Raw genomic sequence first — 20,167 nt, forward strand, 5'->3', positions numbered from 1 at the left:
GGCGCAAATCGGAAATATTTGGGTAACACGTCGGGAAAACGCGAATCGGGCCCTTAGTAAATGACCCCCAATATTCTTATGACTTGCTTATGCACACCAGCACAGTAGATTGGCTCAGATAATGAACACTTATTATTTTCCGGCACATTTCTCACCCTCTACGGATTTCTCAGATACGATCAGGGCTCCTGCGGGGCATTCCTGTGTACTAGGAGGAAATTTTCATCTTCATAAGAAAAGCAGGAAACTGTCTGACTAGTTTTCTTTGGGGGGGGGGGATGTATAGAAAGTTTTGGGCTCTGAGATGCGGGAAGGAAAGGGAAGCGATCAGGTGGTACTACACACGGCAATGCATTAATCACCGGAAAGGAAGATTGGCACCAGCTCCCCCATCTCAGATACGAAGGGCATGGTGACCTTCCAGCTCTACTAAAAGCTGTGACTATGCGGTATGGCTCACGTGGTTGGAGCTCCCCTTTAAACAGAACTTCTCAGTAGCTTTTGAGCCCTGTAAATAGCACGACTTTATACAGCTAGGATTCAGGGTCCCATACCTTTATACCGATACTGTATTGGTGGCCCTGTTCTTGGCATAGAGAAGTCGAGGTCAGTTCACTTAGCTGTGGACGCTCTGAATATCAAGCGCATGCGCAGTAAAGCTAACCTCAGTTTTACTACACACAGAGGGGCATTTTTTAATTTGCACGCAGGGTGGCGCTGATATCGTGCTATAGAATACAGTAGGATGTAAGTTTGTGGCGCAAAGGGATTAATAAATTGGCACACGGACTAAAAGGTTTAGAACACCATAGACTTGATTTTAGCTGCTCTCTTTTTGCACCACAAATTGCGCAAAAAACGAGTCGGAAAAATAGAAGCGAAAATAGAAACTCTTGGATTCACAACTGGCGGCAAAACTTTGTGCCCAAAGAATGAACAAGTCGAGAATGTTGGAAAACACCTACATTGTGGCATAGACACTTCATAAATTCTAGCGCAAGAGGCGTAGAAAGGGAAAAAAAAAAACACCGCCCCAACTCTTTTTACCTATCCTGTATTGTTGGCTGTGTTCTTGGTAGAGAAAAGCAGGGTCAGTATACTTAGCTTCACTGTGCGCTCCTTGTATATTGGGTGCATTCGCAGCGAAGCAGGTTTACTAACCTAAGCTTTACTAAACACACAGTAGGGCAAATTTACTTACCCGCGATTCACTAAGATCGTAAGTCCGATTTCCTGCTGGTGTCGCTGCTGTGCCGAGGTCCGTCGGAGTTCACATTCTTCTTCCTGGTGCATGTGAGTGCTTGATCTTGCGACACATTTCGTTTTTCGAATTCCGCGGTTTTTCCGAATCCATTGCGTTGTCCGACGGCCACGACCCCTGATTTATGTGACGTGCAAGCTGACGCCGATGCGCCACAATCTGATCACGTGTGCCAAAAACCTGGGGCAATTCAGGGCAAAATGGCGCAAAACGGAAATATTCGGGAAAACCCGACGGAATGCCGTTCCTTGGACCCTTAGTAAATGTTCCCCAGTGACTCCATACAGTTGGGGTTTAGGGTGCTAAACCTTTATACCCTACCTGTGTTGGTGGCTACATTGTCAAGACTTGAGGTGGTAAGGCTGGAGGTGATTCCTGACTTGAGTCCACTAGGTCCATCGCATGCGCACTGCACATTGTGAAGCGGAGGTCACTGTGCATGCATCCGAGATACTGACCATGGCTGCTCTTTGCCGAAAAAAGCAGCAATGGAGATGGGTAAGGATACAATATGTACAGTGCACATGTGGCAGAGGTTTTTCTCCACTAAACTACTAGTCCCTTCAGGTAGGGGATGAAATGCCCTTTCTAGAATGTTCTCTTTATATGAAATCTCCCCCAAAGTCAGGCAAATATGACTCTTCTCATCCCATTTTCACATGAAATGAATCAAGTTTAGTGGTTCCAGGGGTAGCGACAATTCATAAGCTTTGGTTCTATAGCATTTAGAAACATGCTTTTTGTGTCATATTAAAAATAAGATCTTTCAGATCCCATCAAGGTTCTGTGAGCTACAGATAGTTAAAAAAAATAGGTGGGAACTATGGGGCAGATTTATGGGGCAACCAATTACAGCTCCCCTTTAAAATATTCATGAGCACTGATAAAATGAAAGCTGAGCTGTAATTGGTTCCATGGGCAACTAAGCACATTCTTACTCTTAGCTTGATAAATCTGCCCCTAAATTTTTTATCTGCAGCTTACATTTTCAACTACATGTTTAGCTGTCTGTAACTCTGGTTCTGTAGCTAGCAAAGTCATACAATTCTTATCTTTAATTTATACACAAATAGCGCGTTTGTAGGTACTGTGTAACAGAACTTAGGGGCATCTAAAGTGACACTCTGCCTGCAACCGCTAAACTTGACTCATCGTATGTAAAATTAGCTGAGACGAGTCATATTTGTCTGACTTTGGGGGAGATTTTGTATAGCTGTTGACAGGTTCCCTTTAAGAACATGGCCACAAACTCTGGTAGGGTAAAATGGTTTGGGACACTAGAACCCAGCTGTAAGAATGTATTCCGAAAGTTTTGGGAACCCAAACCTACTGATAGGTTCCCTTTGAATATACTGTCACAATCTGTATTGGGTAAACAGAAAGCATAGTAAATGGAATCCTTGCACATGTATGGGAATAGATACTTGATGGTTACAATACATTTTAGATGGCCCTGTACACTTGGTGGTTTCTGATCACTCCTGGTGTGAAGCTACTAGAACATGGTGGTGTTATCCAAAATTTTGATGATCTATCTATAGTTTAAGTCATTAACATAAGATAGATGGGGGTCTGACAATGATCAGTTTATACTGGTGCAGAAGAAGGAACAAAGAAAGAACAGTGTCAGACTGACCTCACATCAATGACCTGTCCTATGGATCTCCTGTTATATATTGGATGAAAAGTCAGAAGCTGCTGTTTGGTCATCTCAAAAACATACCCGATTTATCAGGCTCCCCTGGTGCAACATGTGGCTTCAACCACTTCCGAAATATACCAATAATTCTCCTGGTTGCCATCAGCGACAGTCTACACGCCTGTTGTCAGGGACACCTCTAATAGTTTAGCTGAGACAAATAATGACTACAATCTGTAGAATATAAACTACTAGGGTGATCTTTGTGCAGACACTGAACAGGCAGGGAATGCCGGGAAGTATCTGACTCTGAAAACTGTAGAATTTTGTCACCACCTGCTTTAGTAATTCAACCAAAATATTAATTATACCATATGATATTTGGGGGGGCCCTATTTTTTGATAGTCGGGGTCCACAATCTGCACAATTAGCAAAGACCTTATAATGTTCTGTCTATTAGTATAATTAGTATACATTATATAGGCTCTATCAGTCCTATGTAAGTATGCACTGGATGCTGATGACCCCTCTCTGTATACAGGCCGAGTGTGACCCTGTATAACAGCAGGGGTCTTCTTCTTATGTGAGGGTCTCTAATAGGGAACAACATGCCTGAAATTCCTCTCAGCTGAGTAACAATGTCACGGTCTTCTCTGGCCCTGACATCAGGCTGTGCGGGCTACACCCAGAGCTCATTTCCTTCTACAGAACCTAACATGTGTTGTGTACAAGGGATTACATGATGCCACGTGACATGGTAAATCACAACTTCAAAACATTAATAGTAGACTTTGTTCTTTTGCAACCAATCAGGGCTCAGCTTTCATATTTGCAAAGCAAAGAAGGTGATGAAAAGTATGCTGGGATTGGTTGCCATGGGCAATATATATTACTGTTAGTCAGGCTTAGGGCCTACTAATGTTTATATATGAAGAAGCCATGACCCAGCATTTTATGGCAGATTATAATTGGAATAAATTGACACACAAAATCTATGGGTCTTATGTATTTGTGGATTCACATTTTTGAGGACTGTTTACGTGTTATTAGATTCAACTAACACATCCACAAAATCATCACATGACCAAGGTTAAATAGAGGCATCATTTAAGCCAGCCTCACGTTTTTGCGGAGCATGCCGTCTGAGTGATAGAAGATGTGGCGCAGACTATGTGTGATGTGTTTGTTTGCCCTGGGTCAATGGTACGCTTGATCAAGGTGGCAAGAGCAGGGACAAGGTGCAGAGAGGAACAAGGTGAGTTGGTTTTATTTTTTTCTTGCATATGCTACTGGGCGTATTACTGTGACCACTGGGGATATACCTGTGACTACTGGCTTCTAAGGGGAAGCACTGTGATTGATGGCTACTGGGGGCATCCCTGTGGCTGCTGACTATTAGGGGCATTACTATTACTGTTGGCTACTAGGGGAATTACTATGACTTCTGGCTATTAGGGGGAAACACTGTGACTGCCGGCAATTGGAGGGGGGGGGGGCACTGTGACTACTGGGGGAAGGTTCTGTGACTACTGGGGACACTACAGTGACTACTGGCTACTGTGTCTACTGGGGGCATCACTGTGACTACTGGCTACGGGGAGAAACACTGTGACTGGTGGCTACTGAGGGTAGCCCTTTGACTACTGGCTACTGGGGGTATCCCTGTGAATTCTGGCTACTAGGGGCATTACTAGGACTGCTCATTACTGGGGGTATCCCTGTGACTGCTCGCTACGAGGGGGAAACACTGTGAATGCTGGCAATTGAGGGGGGGTCACTGTGACTACTAGCTACTAAGGTCAGTTTCTGTAACTACTGCGGACATTACAGTGACTACTGGCTACTGTGTCTACTGGGATAACTGGCAACTGGGGGCAGGTGCTGCGACTCCTGGGCGGTATTGCTGGAACTACTGTCTACTGTGGGCATAGCTGTGCCATCATATTCATTCTGGTCCCTAAAAATAAGTAGGGTCAAGAAGGATAACTAACGATTCCAGTGATGGCTGCTAAACCTCACTCTGACTTTGGACTATGTAAGCGCTCCGCTTTCACAAAATCAAAATAATATAATATACCCCCCTTTTTGGGACAGCAGCCCCCATCCGGCCTCTAGCATACACGGGGTCACTATTTGCCTGCCTGGTAGACCTTAGAATGCAAATACGGTCGTACATCACACCCTGTAGTAACACAGAAAATATTGAAATCTGAAACTATTTTTTTTAACCCTGAAACAAATATTTTGTAAATATTTACAATTTTCTTCTCTATTTGTGGCTAAATTAATTTAATGTCTTAATTTTTTTTCCAGTTTCTAAAACGCAATGCATTGTGGGAGTTAATAAGCTAAGGTTTAAGATCACACGGGGACCTATTTTCTGTTTCCAGGGTCAACCAGCAGAATTTGTAATGAGTTCACGAAGTGACTGTGAAAAACAACTTAAAATATCTGTGAAAGAGCAGAAACAATAAAGCAAAGCAGTTACTCCGCTATTCAACTATTTAGGTAGATTTTAATTGTGAAATTTTTGAAAAAAGATGAAATCCCCCTTAAAAATGTTTATAACACGATGCAGTCATGTGACCATGGCAGCCAATCACATCCTCATATGTTGTCAAAAACAAATTTAAGCTCCAATCGGATTGGCTGAAGCCGAATGCACACATGTGATTGGTTGTGACAGGCCGGGCCATTGTTTTCTCTTGTGTATAGAAGAGGATGACATGTAGTAAATGGGTTATCTCTGGATTTTTGGGAGGCAGGACACACAGATGTGCCTGTGCATTGTCTTGTGTATCAGTATCGGCCAAGTGACCTGTTACCGTACTCACTTCCTTCTCTTCCATCTGCTCTTTATAATTGTGACACCATCTACAGGATGTTACAGAAGTCGGGAAATGCTCCACAATATCCATGTTAAAGGGAAAGAATTGATAAAATATATAAAATAATAAAAGGCAAAGCAACTTTAAGAGTCCTTAAAGGGATCTACAGCAAGTTTTAACCATGTAGCACTGCAGATGATGTTAGGTATTGACCCCGAAGAGATTAAAGTGTATGTTGTTAGTAGCAGCTGAACTGTGAAATATGGATTTATATTCCACAATTTTAGTTTATCCATGTGCAGTGTAGCCGTGTCCTCACAGCTCAGTTCCACAGCCCCTTCCCTTTTTGTAGTAGGATCCTGGTTAAATACTACAGCAGGGGTAGTGTGCAGAGGTGTAATGCACTGGCATATAAATGTATTTTACACAGTTCTGCTGCTACTAACCACATACACAAAACTATGATAGCCTATAACATGCCTTTCATATGTGAGCAATGTAGCAGCAATCTGCAGCAGCGCAATACAGAGATCAAAAAGCACATCCGTGTGAGGACACCCTCCCCATAATGCACTTAATAAAGCTACAATCCTGGAATATAAATGATTTTTCACAGTCCTGCTGCTACTAACAACATAAACAGAACTATAATAGGCTATCAAATGTAGTTTCATGGTCAGAACTGTTGAAAAAAATCCCCTTAAAGGGCATGTCTACTTTTGCTACTTTTGTTATTTTTGCAGCACAGCTAAACAATACATAGTAATGTGGCTTCCAATGATAATATAAATGATAGTCTGACCCTGCAGGGCGGTGTAACTCTATATGGCGGTATTTTACACTTCTGTGGGCACCTAGCTGTGCAGGGATTACCCCTTTGTATAGAATTTTATTTACTCTGGTTATTCGTGACATTGTAGACATGGCTGGAATTCCCATCCTGATGTCAGATAAGAATCTCCTGCCATCTGATGCTGCGCAGGACCAGTCTCAATACCCACATGAGGAGTGGAAACTTTCTAAGTATTTACAGTCTGTCTCCAGAGCGAGAAGATCCAGGAGCAGGATGGTGAAGATATGAGGAAGATCCCACTACCAGGCGGCCATATTGGAAGAGGCGGGAGCAGAGTCTATACTGTGTGACTATGTGACAATATGATATCTCTATGGCTGACAACAGGATAGGGCCTAACTTGCTGATGGTGGGGGTCTCAGTGATTGGACCCCAACAGATCACTAGAACTTCAACTCCATAGAGATGAATGCTGCTCCGCCCATTTAATTGGTGCTATGAGGGGTGCAACAGGTTACATTGGACACCCATTTTCGGGACCCACATGGATCAAGAGAATGGGGGTCCAATGTAACCCGTTGCAGCCCTAATAGCACCACTGAAATGGGCAGACCAGTGGGTCGCACATGTGTGGGCTGCCTAGTTCATCTCTAGGCAGTTGACGTTCTAGTGATCTGTGGGGGTCCAATCACGGAGACCCCCACCATACAGCAAGTTAGGTCCTATTCTATGGATAGGGTCCAAATTGCTTTGAAGGGAAAACCCCTTTAAAGGAAATCTACCATCAAATTTCACCATGATAAACCAGGGGCACCTACTCATAGATCCAGTCACCGTGACTGTGGTAATCTTCTTATATTTGTTATCCATGACCTCATTCCTTCTAAAATCCACTTTTATAATTATGATAATGAGGCTAAAGGGCTCTGGAGGTGTTACCAAAGCCCCTCCATGCTGGAGCTTCACTGACCATTATACTGCCCAGTAGCACTTCCTCCTCCCACTGTGCAGTGAATTTACATCACTCATACTCAGAGGGAGGGGAAAGTGCTGAGTGACCAGGGGAAGGGGAAGAGAGCGTAACAGCCTGTGAAGCTGCAGCATCTTTGGTAAGCCCCCCAGAACTCTTTTATTTGAGAAGGAAGGAGGCCATGGATAACACATATAAGAAGACCACAGTCACGGTGCCTGGATCTATCAGTAAGTGTCCCTGGTTTATCAGGATGGATTTTCATGGTAGATTTCCTCTAACCTGTAAAATGAATTCTGTAAAAAAAATTATTTATATTTTAACCATAGGGCATTCCAAAAAAACCAGCACTCACACAGTTACATGTTACAAAAATGGGGCACATTTACTAAGAACAGTGCAGTGTGTAGTATGTGCAGTGCACTGTGTAGTCTGCAGGGGGCGCCAGACTCAGGATTTCTGGTGCACGTTTTGCATGAATCTGGCGCCCCCTGCACTGCTCTGACAGAGTGCAGCTTTTATTTTTTGGTGCACCTTTAACATAGGGTGTGTGACACACTTCTGTCGGACTTGACATGTTAAATCTGGCGCAAGGTCCGACTGAGCAGCGGAGTGCCCCCTTTAGTGCAGAAACTATAGTGAGTGAGTAGGACTTCTGCCTTGCAGCACTGGGGTCCTGGGTTCGAATCCCACCCGGGTCTACGTTTGCAAAGAGTTTGTATGTTCTCTCTGTGTTTGCGTGGGTTTCCTCCGGGTCCTCCGGTTTACTCCCACACTCCAAAACATACTGTTAGGTTGATTAGATAGTGAGCCCCATTGGGGACAGGGACCAATTTGTCATGCTTTGTGAAATGATTCCAAGAAATCATTTGCTTTTGTTTCAGCACCCAGTACACTACTGTCAGGTGGGTGGTGCCTTTCTACACATGACCGCCCACTTGACAGTATGGAGCCTAATTAGCATATTGGGAGCCCAAAATTATTGCCAATGATTGATTGGGAACCATGGGAGCTAGAGAAAAAATTCCAACTGCATCAGAATGAGTGGGGGCGACTGTAATTAGAGGAGACGGGGATTGTGGATGTGGTGTAGATGAGCAGCACTCAGATCCCCCTCCTGAGGGGACACAGCACTCTCCTCACACTCCCTGCCCTCACTATCAGAGTCATATTGTGGAAATTATTAGCAGTATATAATTATCAGTGTCGGGTCGGACTTCCTGCAGTCCGCTGATACCGCGCCGGCGGCTGACGGGCCCAGAAGACGTCAGGGCCTGGTGACTGTGTATGAGGTCACGTCCCTCACGCCTCACATCTAATGTCACACGTCTGTCCCTGATAAAACGCATCGCCCCGACGTTCTCAAACATCATTTTCATCATGTCAGAGGGGTTATGGGAAATATTTAAAGCTGCCCTTCACTTATAAAGTGCTGATGGGAACCGGGTTCATGATTTTCCAAAGTAAATTAATTTTATGAGAACACTAAGAGCTTGAAGAAGATTCCAGAGCAGATAAGGAGAACTTCAAGGGAAATATGAATATTCTCCTTCCATATCCTTGTTATGGCCACAGGGGGCAGTATTATAGTAGTTATATTCTTGTACATGGGGGCAGTATTATAGTAGTTATATTCTTGTACATAGGGGGCAGTATTATAGTAGTAATATTCTTGTACATAGGGGGCAGTATTATAGCAGTTATATTCTTGTACATAGGGGCAGTATTATAGTAGTTATATTCCTGTACATAGGGGCAGTATTATAGTAGTTATATTCCTGTACATAGGGGGCAGTATTATAGTAGTTATATCCCTGTACATAGGGGGCAGTATTATAGTAATTATATTCCTGTACATAGGGGGCAGTATTATAGTAGTTATATTCTTGTACATAGGGGGCAGTATTATAGTAGTTATATTCCTGTACATAGGGGGCAGTATTATAGTAGTTATATTCTTGTACATAGGGGGCAGTATTATAGTAGTTATATTCTTGTACATAGGGGACAGTATTATAGTAGTTATATTCTTGTACATAGGGGGCAGTATTATAGTAGTTATATCCCTGTACATAGGGGGCAGTATTATAGTAGTTATATCCCTGTACATAGGGGGCAGTATTATAGTAGTTATATTCTTGTACATAGGGGGCAGTATTATAGTAGTTATATTCTTGTACATAGGGGGCAGTATTATAGTAGTTATATCCCTGTACATAGGGGGCAGTATTATAGTAGTTATATTCTTGTACATAGGGGGCAGTATTATAGTAGTTATGTCCCTGTACATAGGGGGCAGTATTATAGTAGTTATATTCCTGTACATAGGGGGCAGTATTATAGTAGTTATATTCTTGTACATAGGGGGCAGTATTATAGTAGTTATATTCCTGTACATAGGGGGCAGTATTATAGTAGTTATATTCTTGTACATAGGGGGCAGTATTATAGTAGTTATATTCTTGTACATAGGGGACAGTATTATAGTAGTTATATTCTTGTACATAGGGGGCAGTATTATAGTAGTTATATCCCTGTACATAGGGGGCAGTATTATAGTAGTTATATCCCTGTACATAGGGGGCAGTATTATAGTAGTTATATTCTTGTACATAGGGGGCAGTATTATAGTAGTTATATTCTTGTACATAGGGGGCAGTATTATAGTAGTTATATCCCTGTACATAGGGGGCAGTATTATAGTAGTTATATCCCTTTACATAGGGGACAGTATTATAGTAGTTATATTCTTGTACATAGGGGGCAGTATTATAGTAGTTATATTCTTGTACATAGGGGGCAGTATTATAGTAGTTATGTTCTTGTACATAGGGAGCAGCATTATAGTAGTTATATTCTTGTACATAGGGGGCAGCATTATAGTAGTTATATTCTTGTACATAGGGGGCAGTATTATAGTAGTTATATTCTTGTACATAGGGGGCAGTATTATAGTAGTTATATTCTTGTACATAGGGGGCAGTATTATAGTAGTTATATTCTTGTACATAGGGGGCAGTATTATAGTAGTTATATTCCTGTACATAGGGGGCAGTATTATAGTAGTTATATTCTTGTACATAGGGGGCAGTATTATAGTAGTTATATTCTTGTACATAGGGGGCAGTATTATAGTAGTTATATTCCTGTACATAGGGGGCAGTATTATAGTAGTTATATTCCTGTACATAGGGGGCAGTATTATAGTAGTTATATTCTTGTACATAGGGGCAGTATTATAGTAGTCATATTCCTGTACATAGGGGCAGTATTATAGTAGTTATATTCTTGTACATAGGGGGCAGTATTATAGTAGTTATATTCCTGTACATAGGGGGCAGTATTATAGTAGTTATATTCCTGTACATAGGGGCAGTATTATAGTAGTTATATTCCTGTACATAGGGGGCAGTATTATAGTAGTTATATTCCTGTACATAGGGGCAGTATTATAGTAGTTATATTCCTGTACATAGGGGCAGTATTATAGTAGTTATATTCTTGTACATAGGGGGCAGTATTATAGTAGTTATATTCCTGTACATAGGGGGCAGTATTATAGTAGTTATATTCTTGTACATAGGGGGCAGTATTATAGTAGTTATATTCCTGTACATAGGGGCAGTATTATAGTAGTTATATTCTTGTACATAGGGGACAGTATTATAGTAGTTATATTCTTGTACATAGGGTCAGTATTATAGTAGTTATATTCTTGTACATGGGGGGCGGTATTATAGTAGTTATATTCCTGTACATAGGGGGCAGTATTATAGTAGTTATATTCTTGTACATAGGGGGCAGTATTATAGTAGTTATATTCCTGTACATAGGGGGCAGTATTATAGTAGTTATATTCCTGTACATAGGGGGCAGTATTATAGTAGTTATATTCTTCTACATAGGGAGCAGTATTATAGTAGTTATATTCTTGTACATTGGGGGCAGTATTATAGTAGTTATATTCTTGTACATAGGGGGCAGTATTATAGTAGTTATATTCTTGTACATAGGGGGCAGTATTATAGTAGTTATATTCCTGTACATAGGGGGCAGTATTATAGTAGTTATATTCCTGTACATAGGTGGCAGTATTATAGTAGTTATATTCTTGTACATAGGGGGCAGTATTATAGTAGTTATATTCCTGTACATAGGGGGCAGTATTATAGTAGTTATATTCCTGTACATAGGTGGCAGTATTATAGTAGTTATATTCTTGTACATAGGGGGCAGTATTATAGTAGTTATATTCTTGTACATAGGGGGCAGTATTATAGTAGTTATATTCCTGTACATAGGGGGCAGTATTATAGTAGTTATATTCCTGTACATAGGTGGCAGTATTATAGTAGTTATATTCTTGTACATAGGGGGCAGTATTATAGTAGTTATATTCCTGTACATAGGGGGCAGTATTATAGTAGTTATATTCCTGTACATAGGTGGCAGTATTATAGTAGTTATATTCTTGTACATAGGGGGCAGTATTATAGTAGTTATATTCTTGTACATAGGGGGCGGTATTATAGTAGTTATATTCCTGTACATAGGTGGCAGTATTATAGTAGTTATATTCTTGTACATAGGGGGCAGTATTATAGTAGTTATATTCCTGTACATAGGGGGCAGTATTATAGTAGTTATATTCTTGTACATAGGTGGCAGTATTATAGTAGTTATATTCTTGTACATAGGGGGCAGTATTATAGTAGTTATATTCTTGTACATAGGGGGCAGTATTATAGTAGTTATATTCCTGTACATAGGGGGCAGTATTATAGTAGTTATATTCCTGTACATAGGTGGCAGTATTATAGTAGTTATATTCTTGTACATAGGGGGCAGTATTATAGTAGTTATATTCCTGTACATAGGGGGCAGTATTATAGTAGTTATATTCCTGTACATAGGTGGCAGTATTATAGTAGTTATATTCTTGTACATAGGGGGCAGTATTATAGTAGTTATATTCTTGTACATAGGGGGCGGTATTATAGTAGTTATATTCCTGTACATAGGGGGCGGTATTATAGTAGTTATATTCTTGTACATAGGGAGCAGTATTATAGCAGTTATATCCCTGTACATAGGGGGCAGTATTATAGTAGTTATATTCTTGTACATAGGGGGCAGTATTATAGTAGTCATATTCCTGTACATAGGGGCAGTATTATAGTAGTTATATTCTTGTACATAGGGGGTAGTATTATAGTAGTTATATTCTTGTACATAGGGGGCAGTATTATAGTAGTTATATTCTTGTACATAGGGGGCAGTATTATAGTAGTCATATTCCTGTACATAGGGGGCAGTATTATAGTAGTTATATTCTTGTACATAGGGGGCAGTATTATAGTAGTTATGTTCTTGTACATAGGGAGCAGCATTATTGTAGTTATATTCTTGTACATAGGGGGCAGTATTATAGTAGTTATATTCTTGTACATAGGGGGCAGTATTATAGTAGTTATATTCTTGTACATAGGGGGCAGTATTATAGTAGTTATATTCTTGTACATAGGGGGCAGTATTATAGTAGTTATATTCCTGTACATAGGGGGCAGTATTATAGTAGTTATATTCTTGTACATAGGGGGCAGTATTATAGTAGTTATATTCTTGTACATAGGGGGCAGTATTATAGTAGTTATATTCCTGTACATAGGGGGCAGTATTATAGTAGTTATATTCCTGTACATAGGGGGCAGTATTATAGTAGTTATATTCTTGTACATAGGGGCAGTATTATAGTATTTATCTTCCTGTACATAGGGGGCAGTATTATAGTAGTTATATTCTTGTACATAGGGGACAGTATTATAGTAGTTATATTCTTGTACATAGGAGGCAGTATTATAGTAGTTATATTCTTGTACATAGGGGACAGTATTATAGTAGTTATATTCTTGTACATAGGGGGCAGTATTATAGTAGTTATATTCCTGTACATAGGGGGCAGTATTATAGTAGTTATATACCTGTACATAGGGGCAGTATTATAGTAGTTATATTCTTGTACATAGGGGGCAGTATTATAGTAGTTATATTCTTGTACATAGAGGGCAGTATTATAGTAGTTATATTCCTGTACATAGGGGGCAGTATTATAGTAGTTATATTCCTGTACATAGGGGGCAGTATTATAGTAGTTATATTCCTGTACATAGGGGGCAGTATTATAGTAGTTATATTCTTGTACATAGGGAGCAGTATTATAGCAGTTATATTCTTGTGCATAGGGAGCAGTATTATAGTAGTTATATTCTTGTACATAGGGAGCAGTATTATAGTAGTTATATTCTTGTACATAGGGGGCAGTATTATAGTAGTTATATTCTTGTACATAGGGGACAGTATTATAGTAGTTATATTCTTGTACATAGGGAGCAGTATTATAGTAGTTATATTCTTGTACATAGGGGGCAGTATTATAGTAGTTATATTCTTGTACATAGGGGGCAGTATTATAGCAGTTATATTCTTGTACATAGGGAGCAGTATTATAGTAGTTATATTCTTGTACATAGGGAGCAGTATTATAGTAGTTATATTCTTGTACATAGGGGGCAGTATTATAGTAGTTATATTCTTGTACATAGGGGACAGTATTATAGTAGTTATATTCTTGTACATAGGGAGCAGTATTATAGTAGTTATATTCTTGTACATAGGGGGCAGTATTATAGTAGTTATATTACTTGTACATAGGGAGCAGTATTATAGTTGTTATATTCTTGTACATAGGGAGCAGTATTATAGCAGTTATATTCTTGTACATAGGGGACAGTATTATAGTAGTTATATTCTTGTACATAGGGAGCAGTATTATAGTAGTTATATTCTTGTACATAGGGGGCAGTATTATAGTAGTTATATTACTTGTACATAGGGGGCAGTATTATAGTAGTTATATTACTTGTACATAGGGGGCAGTATTATAATAGTTATATTCTTGTACATAGGGGGCAGTATTATATTAGTTATATTCTTGTACATAAGGGGCAGTATTATAGTAGTTATATTCCTGTACATAGGGGGCAGTATTATAGTAGTTATATTCTTGTACATAGGGGGCAGTATTATATTAGTTATATTCTTGTACATAAGGGGCAGTATTATAGTAGTTATATGCTTGTACATAGGGGGCAGTATTATAGTAGTTATATTCTTGTACATAAGGGGCAGTATTATAGTAGTTATATTCTTGTACATAGGGGGCAGTATTATAGTAGTTATATTCCTGTACATAGGGGCAGTATTATAGCAGTTATATTCTTGTACATAGGGAGCAGTATTATAGTAGTTATATTCTTGTACATAGGGAGCAGTATTATAGTAGTTATATTCTTGTACATAGGGGGCAGTATTATAGTAGTTATATTCTTGTACATAGGGGGCAGTATTATAGTAGTTATATTCTTGTACATAGGGGGCAGTATTATAGTAGTTATATTCTTGTACATAGGGGGCAGTATTATAGTAGTTATATTATTGTACATAGGGGGCAGTATTATAGTAGTTATATTCCTGTACATAGGGGGCAGTGTTATAGTAGTTATACTCTTGTACATAGGGGGCAGTATTATAGTAATTATATTTCTATGGTGGCTATGCTAGTTATTATAATTATCTGGTTACCCGTCCTCCTCTCTGGCAATTATTCAGCATTCCCTGGCTCAGTCATTCAGCACTTGTAGCCGGGGATGTGGACTATTTCCTAGTTGTGTGATGTCACTACCTGCACACAGTCATGGGCAAACCTAAAAGGTGGTGGTTTCCTAAATCATGTCCGTTTTTAAAGACGCCCTAATTGCCCAGGGAGGCAAAATGCCTGGCTGGACCTGTGGTAACACCTTACTCCATATGTTTAATTATAATTGGAAACCCAATGAGCGGATAATAGCAAACCCTGACAATGTATGTGATATGAATTTTCAAATGTACAAGTTCAAAGTAGCTTACTATACAACGGTCATATAATACCACCCTATAGAGAGTAAATAATACCACCATAGCATGCTCAAATATTACTACTATACAGAGTGTAAATAATACTGCAAAACAGAATATAAACCAAAAAATTGTGCTCAAATAACACTAGTGGAAATAAAACCATATATTGGTAAAAAAAAAAACGGTATAAAGGGATCAATTAATACAACTATACAGATTACAAATTATATCACCATATAATACTCAAATAAAACCTGTACTAAAGAGTTCAAACTAATCCCATTATACAAAGGCTAAATAATACCACCATATAGTCAACAATAAAATATATCACTATGCTATGGTATACAGGACAACCACATGGTGCTCAGCTACACAGTGTTGAACTAATACCACCATACAGTCATTGAATAATCCCACTGTACAAAGATGAAATAATGCTGCCATACAGTGCTCTACGACTTAAAAATAGCAATATACAAAGCTCAAATAATAATACGGCCATACAGTGCTCAATTAAGATCTAAATAACACCTTACAATAAAAATTCCGCTATACCATATTTGAATAAGACCTTATAATGCCATTATACAAAGGCGAAATAATACTGCCATACATATTTGATACCGCCATCCTACAAAGCCAAAATAATAATTATACCGCTATACAGTGCTCCAATAAGACCTACATTTATCGCATTACTATAGAAACCTAAACTAATAATATGCCATATAGTACCCAGATAAGACCTAATAATTCCACCATACAGTGCTCTAATAATACCATCATACAGTGCTCACATAATACCACCATACAGTGCTCACATAACACCACCATACCGTGCTCACATAATACCACCATACAGTGCTCACATAATACCATCATACAGGGCTCACATAATACCATCATACAGTGCTCCCATATTACCATCATACAGGGCCCACATAATACCACCATACAGTGATCTAATAATACCATCATACAGGGCTCACATAATACCACCATACAGTGCTCACATAACACCACCATACAGTGCTCACATAACACCACCATACAGTGCTCACATAATACCATCATACAGTGCTCACATAATACCATCATACAGTGCTCACATAATACCATCATACAGTGCTCACATAATACCACCATACAGTGCTCACATAATACCACCATACAGTGCTCACATAATACCATCATACAGTGCTCACATAATACCATCATACAGTGCTCACATAATACCACCATACAGTGCTCACATAATGCCACCATACAGTGCTCACATAATACCACCATACAGTGCTCACATAATATCACCATACAGTACTCATATAATATCACCATACAGAGCTCACATAATACCACCATACAGTGCTCACATAATACCATCATACAGTGCTCACATAATACCACCATACAGTGCTCACACAATACCACCATACAGTGCTCACATAATGCCACCATACAGTGCTCACATAATACCACCATACAGTGCTCACATAATACCACCATACAGTGCTCACATAATACCACCATACAGTGCTCACATAATACCACCATACAGTGCTCACATAATACCATCATACAGTGCTCACATATTACCACCATACAGTGCTCACATAATACCACCATACAGTGCTCTAATAATACCACCATACAGTGCTCACATAATACCACCATACAGTGCTCACATATTACCACCATACTGTGCTCACATAATACCATCATACACTGCTCACATAATACCACCATACAGTGCTCACATAATACCACCATACAGTGCTCACATAATACCACCATACAGTGCTCACATAATACCATCATACAGTGCTCACATAATACCACCATACAGTGCTCACATAATACCACCATACAGTGCTCACATAATACTATCATACAGTGCTCACATAATACCATCATACAGTGCTCACATAATACCACCATACAGTGCTCACATAATATCACCATACAGTACTCATAATACCACCATACAGGGCTCACATAATACCACCATACAGTGCTCACATAATACCACCATACAGGGCTCACATAATACCACCATACAGTGCTCACATATTACCACCATACAGGGCTCACATAATACCACCATACAGAGCTCACATAATACCACCATACAGTGCTCACACAATACCACCATACAGTGCTCACACAATACCACCATACAGTGCTCACACAATGCCACCATACAGTGCTCACATAATACCATCATACAGTGCTCACATAATACCACCATACAGTGCTCACATAATACCACCATACAGTGCTCACATAATACCACCATACAGTGCTCACATAATACCACCATACAGTGCTCACATAATACCACCATACAGTACTCACATAATACCACCATACAGTACTCACATAATACCACCATACAGTGTTCACATAATACCACCATACAGTACTCACATAATACCACCATACAGTACTCACATAATACCACCATACAGTGCTCACATAATACCACCATACAGTGCTCACATAATACCACCATACAGTGCTCACATATTACCACCATACAGTGCTCACATAATACCTCCATACAGTGCTCACATATTACCACCATACAGTGCTCACATAATACCACCATACAGTGCTCACATAATACCACCATACAGTGCTCACATATTACCACCATACAGTGCTCACATAATACCTCCATACAGTGCTCACATAATACCACCATACAGTGCTCACATAATACCACCATACAGCGCTAATATTACACCTAATACCCTGCTGGTGTTTCTGTGCCCATGGGTGCAGTTGGCAGCGCCCCAGGTACATGATGATTGGATGAGGAGGTCACATCACACAACGTTTAGGAAATCACAAGACGCAGCGTCCATCGTACACCCTGTAAGTCCCCAGCACTAGTCCCCTATACATGAGGCCGGGGGGTCTATTGTATGTACACAGCACAGATCCCAACCTCTCATACCATCCATAGTGCCCGCTACAGCCGGAGCTCCCCTATAACTAGTGACCCCACAAATCCTATGCCAGGCTGAGTGGCCCTATAACAATCGTCCTACAAACACAGCCAGACAGAGTGCTCAAATAAACAGACAGAAGGGGGGCCCCAAAAACAGGTCCATTCAGGGGGCCCCCATAAGATCCTGATCCATATAAGCAGCGGATCCTGGAGAGATCCCGTATCCTGTGTGATCCTATAGATCATTCCAGACAGATCCCGTATCCTGTGTGATCCTATAGATCATTCCAGACAGATCCCGTATCCTGTGTGATCCTATAGATCATTCCAGACAGATCCCGTATTCTGTGTGATCCTGTAGATCATTCCAGACAGATCCCGTATCCTGTGTGATCCTATAGATCATTCCAGACAGATCCCGTATCCTGTGTGATCCTATAGATCATTCCAGACAGATCCCGTATCCTGTGTGATCCTATAGATCATTCCAGACAGATCCCGTATCCTGTGTGATCCTGTAGATCATTACTCTATGATTAGCACCGGTCAGGGTGACCCCATAAACAGTCCCCAAAATACAGCGTGACCAGTCACTGCCCCCCACACTCTCCTCTCCTGAAATACTCTGTGCTGCTGTGCTCATTCCATCTATGTAGTCCGCTTGTTTATTGGGGGGGGTCAGTAGCCTTCACCTTCATAGACCCCCAATGCCCCCCCCCCCCAGGTCAGGTAGGTTGTGTACTCACCTGTCTCCGGGCTGCTCCCTCCTGTGTGTGCGGGTGCAGGTTCTCCTCCGGCGGTGCGGTGCGATCTGGAGGCAGAGGCTCTGGCAGCGAGATCTGGGGAGGAGGAGGAGGCAGGAAAAGTGTTGGGACGGAGAATTTTCAGGAAGTTTTGACAAGGAAACTCTACAGAGGATGCGGAGACCCCCATGTGCCGGGACTGGGGGGGAGAGGACCTGGGGAGGGGGCGCCGCACCCACCGAATACACAGCGCAGGGGCCTCATCACTGCACAAGTATGATGTATCACACATCATGGGCTTAGATACATGGACTCAGCAGACTATCAGACTTCATGGGCTTAGATACATTGACTCTGCAGACTATCACACATCAAGGGATTAGATACATGGACTCTGCAGGCTGTATCACACATCAAGGGCTTAGATACACTGACTCTGCAGACTGTATCACACATCAAGGGCTTAGATACACTGATTCAGCAGACTGTATCACACATCAAGGGCTTGTATACACTGACTCAGCAGACTATCACACATCAAGGGCTTAGATACACTGATTCAGCAGGCTGTATCACACATCAAGGGCTTAGATACACTGACTATGCAGGCTGTATCACACATCAAGGGCTTAGATACACTGATTCAGCAGGCTGTATCACACATCAAGGGCTTGTATACACTAACTCAGCAGAGTATCACGCATCATGGGCTTAGATACACTGACTCTGCAGACTGTATCACATATCACGGGCTTAGATACACTGACTATGCAGGCTGTATCACACATCATGGACTTAGATACACTGACTCAGCAGAATGTATAAGACTTCATGGGCTTAGATACACTGACTCAGAAAACTGTATCACATATCATGGGTTTAGATACACTGGATCAGCAGACTGTATCACACATCATTGGCTTAGATACACTGACTCCAGAGACTTATTACACATCATGGGCTTAGATACACTGACTCCAGAGACTTATTACACATCATGGGCTTAGTTACACTGACTGC

At 40.7% G+C, this 20,167-nt stretch overlaps 1 protein-coding gene across 1 annotated transcript in view; it reads right to left on the reverse strand.

Moving 5' to 3' along the window:
- The window catches only part of PEAR1 (platelet endothelial aggregation receptor 1), an 87,010-nt gene that overhangs the window by 66,020 nt on the left and 823 nt on the right, over positions 1–20,167 (reverse strand). The window contains exon 2 of the mRNA XM_072115036.1: positions 19,151–19,243. The gene's annotated coding sequence lies outside the window, so the exon portion shown is untranslated. The remainder of the gene's footprint in view (positions 1–19,150; positions 19,244–20,167) is intronic.

Source organism: Engystomops pustulosus, chromosome 7 (genome assembly GCF_040894005.1).
Source record: "Engystomops pustulosus chromosome 7, aEngPut4.maternal, whole genome shotgun sequence".
In the NCBI taxonomy this organism is placed as follows: Eukaryota; Metazoa; Chordata; class Amphibia; order Anura; family Leptodactylidae; genus Engystomops; species Engystomops pustulosus.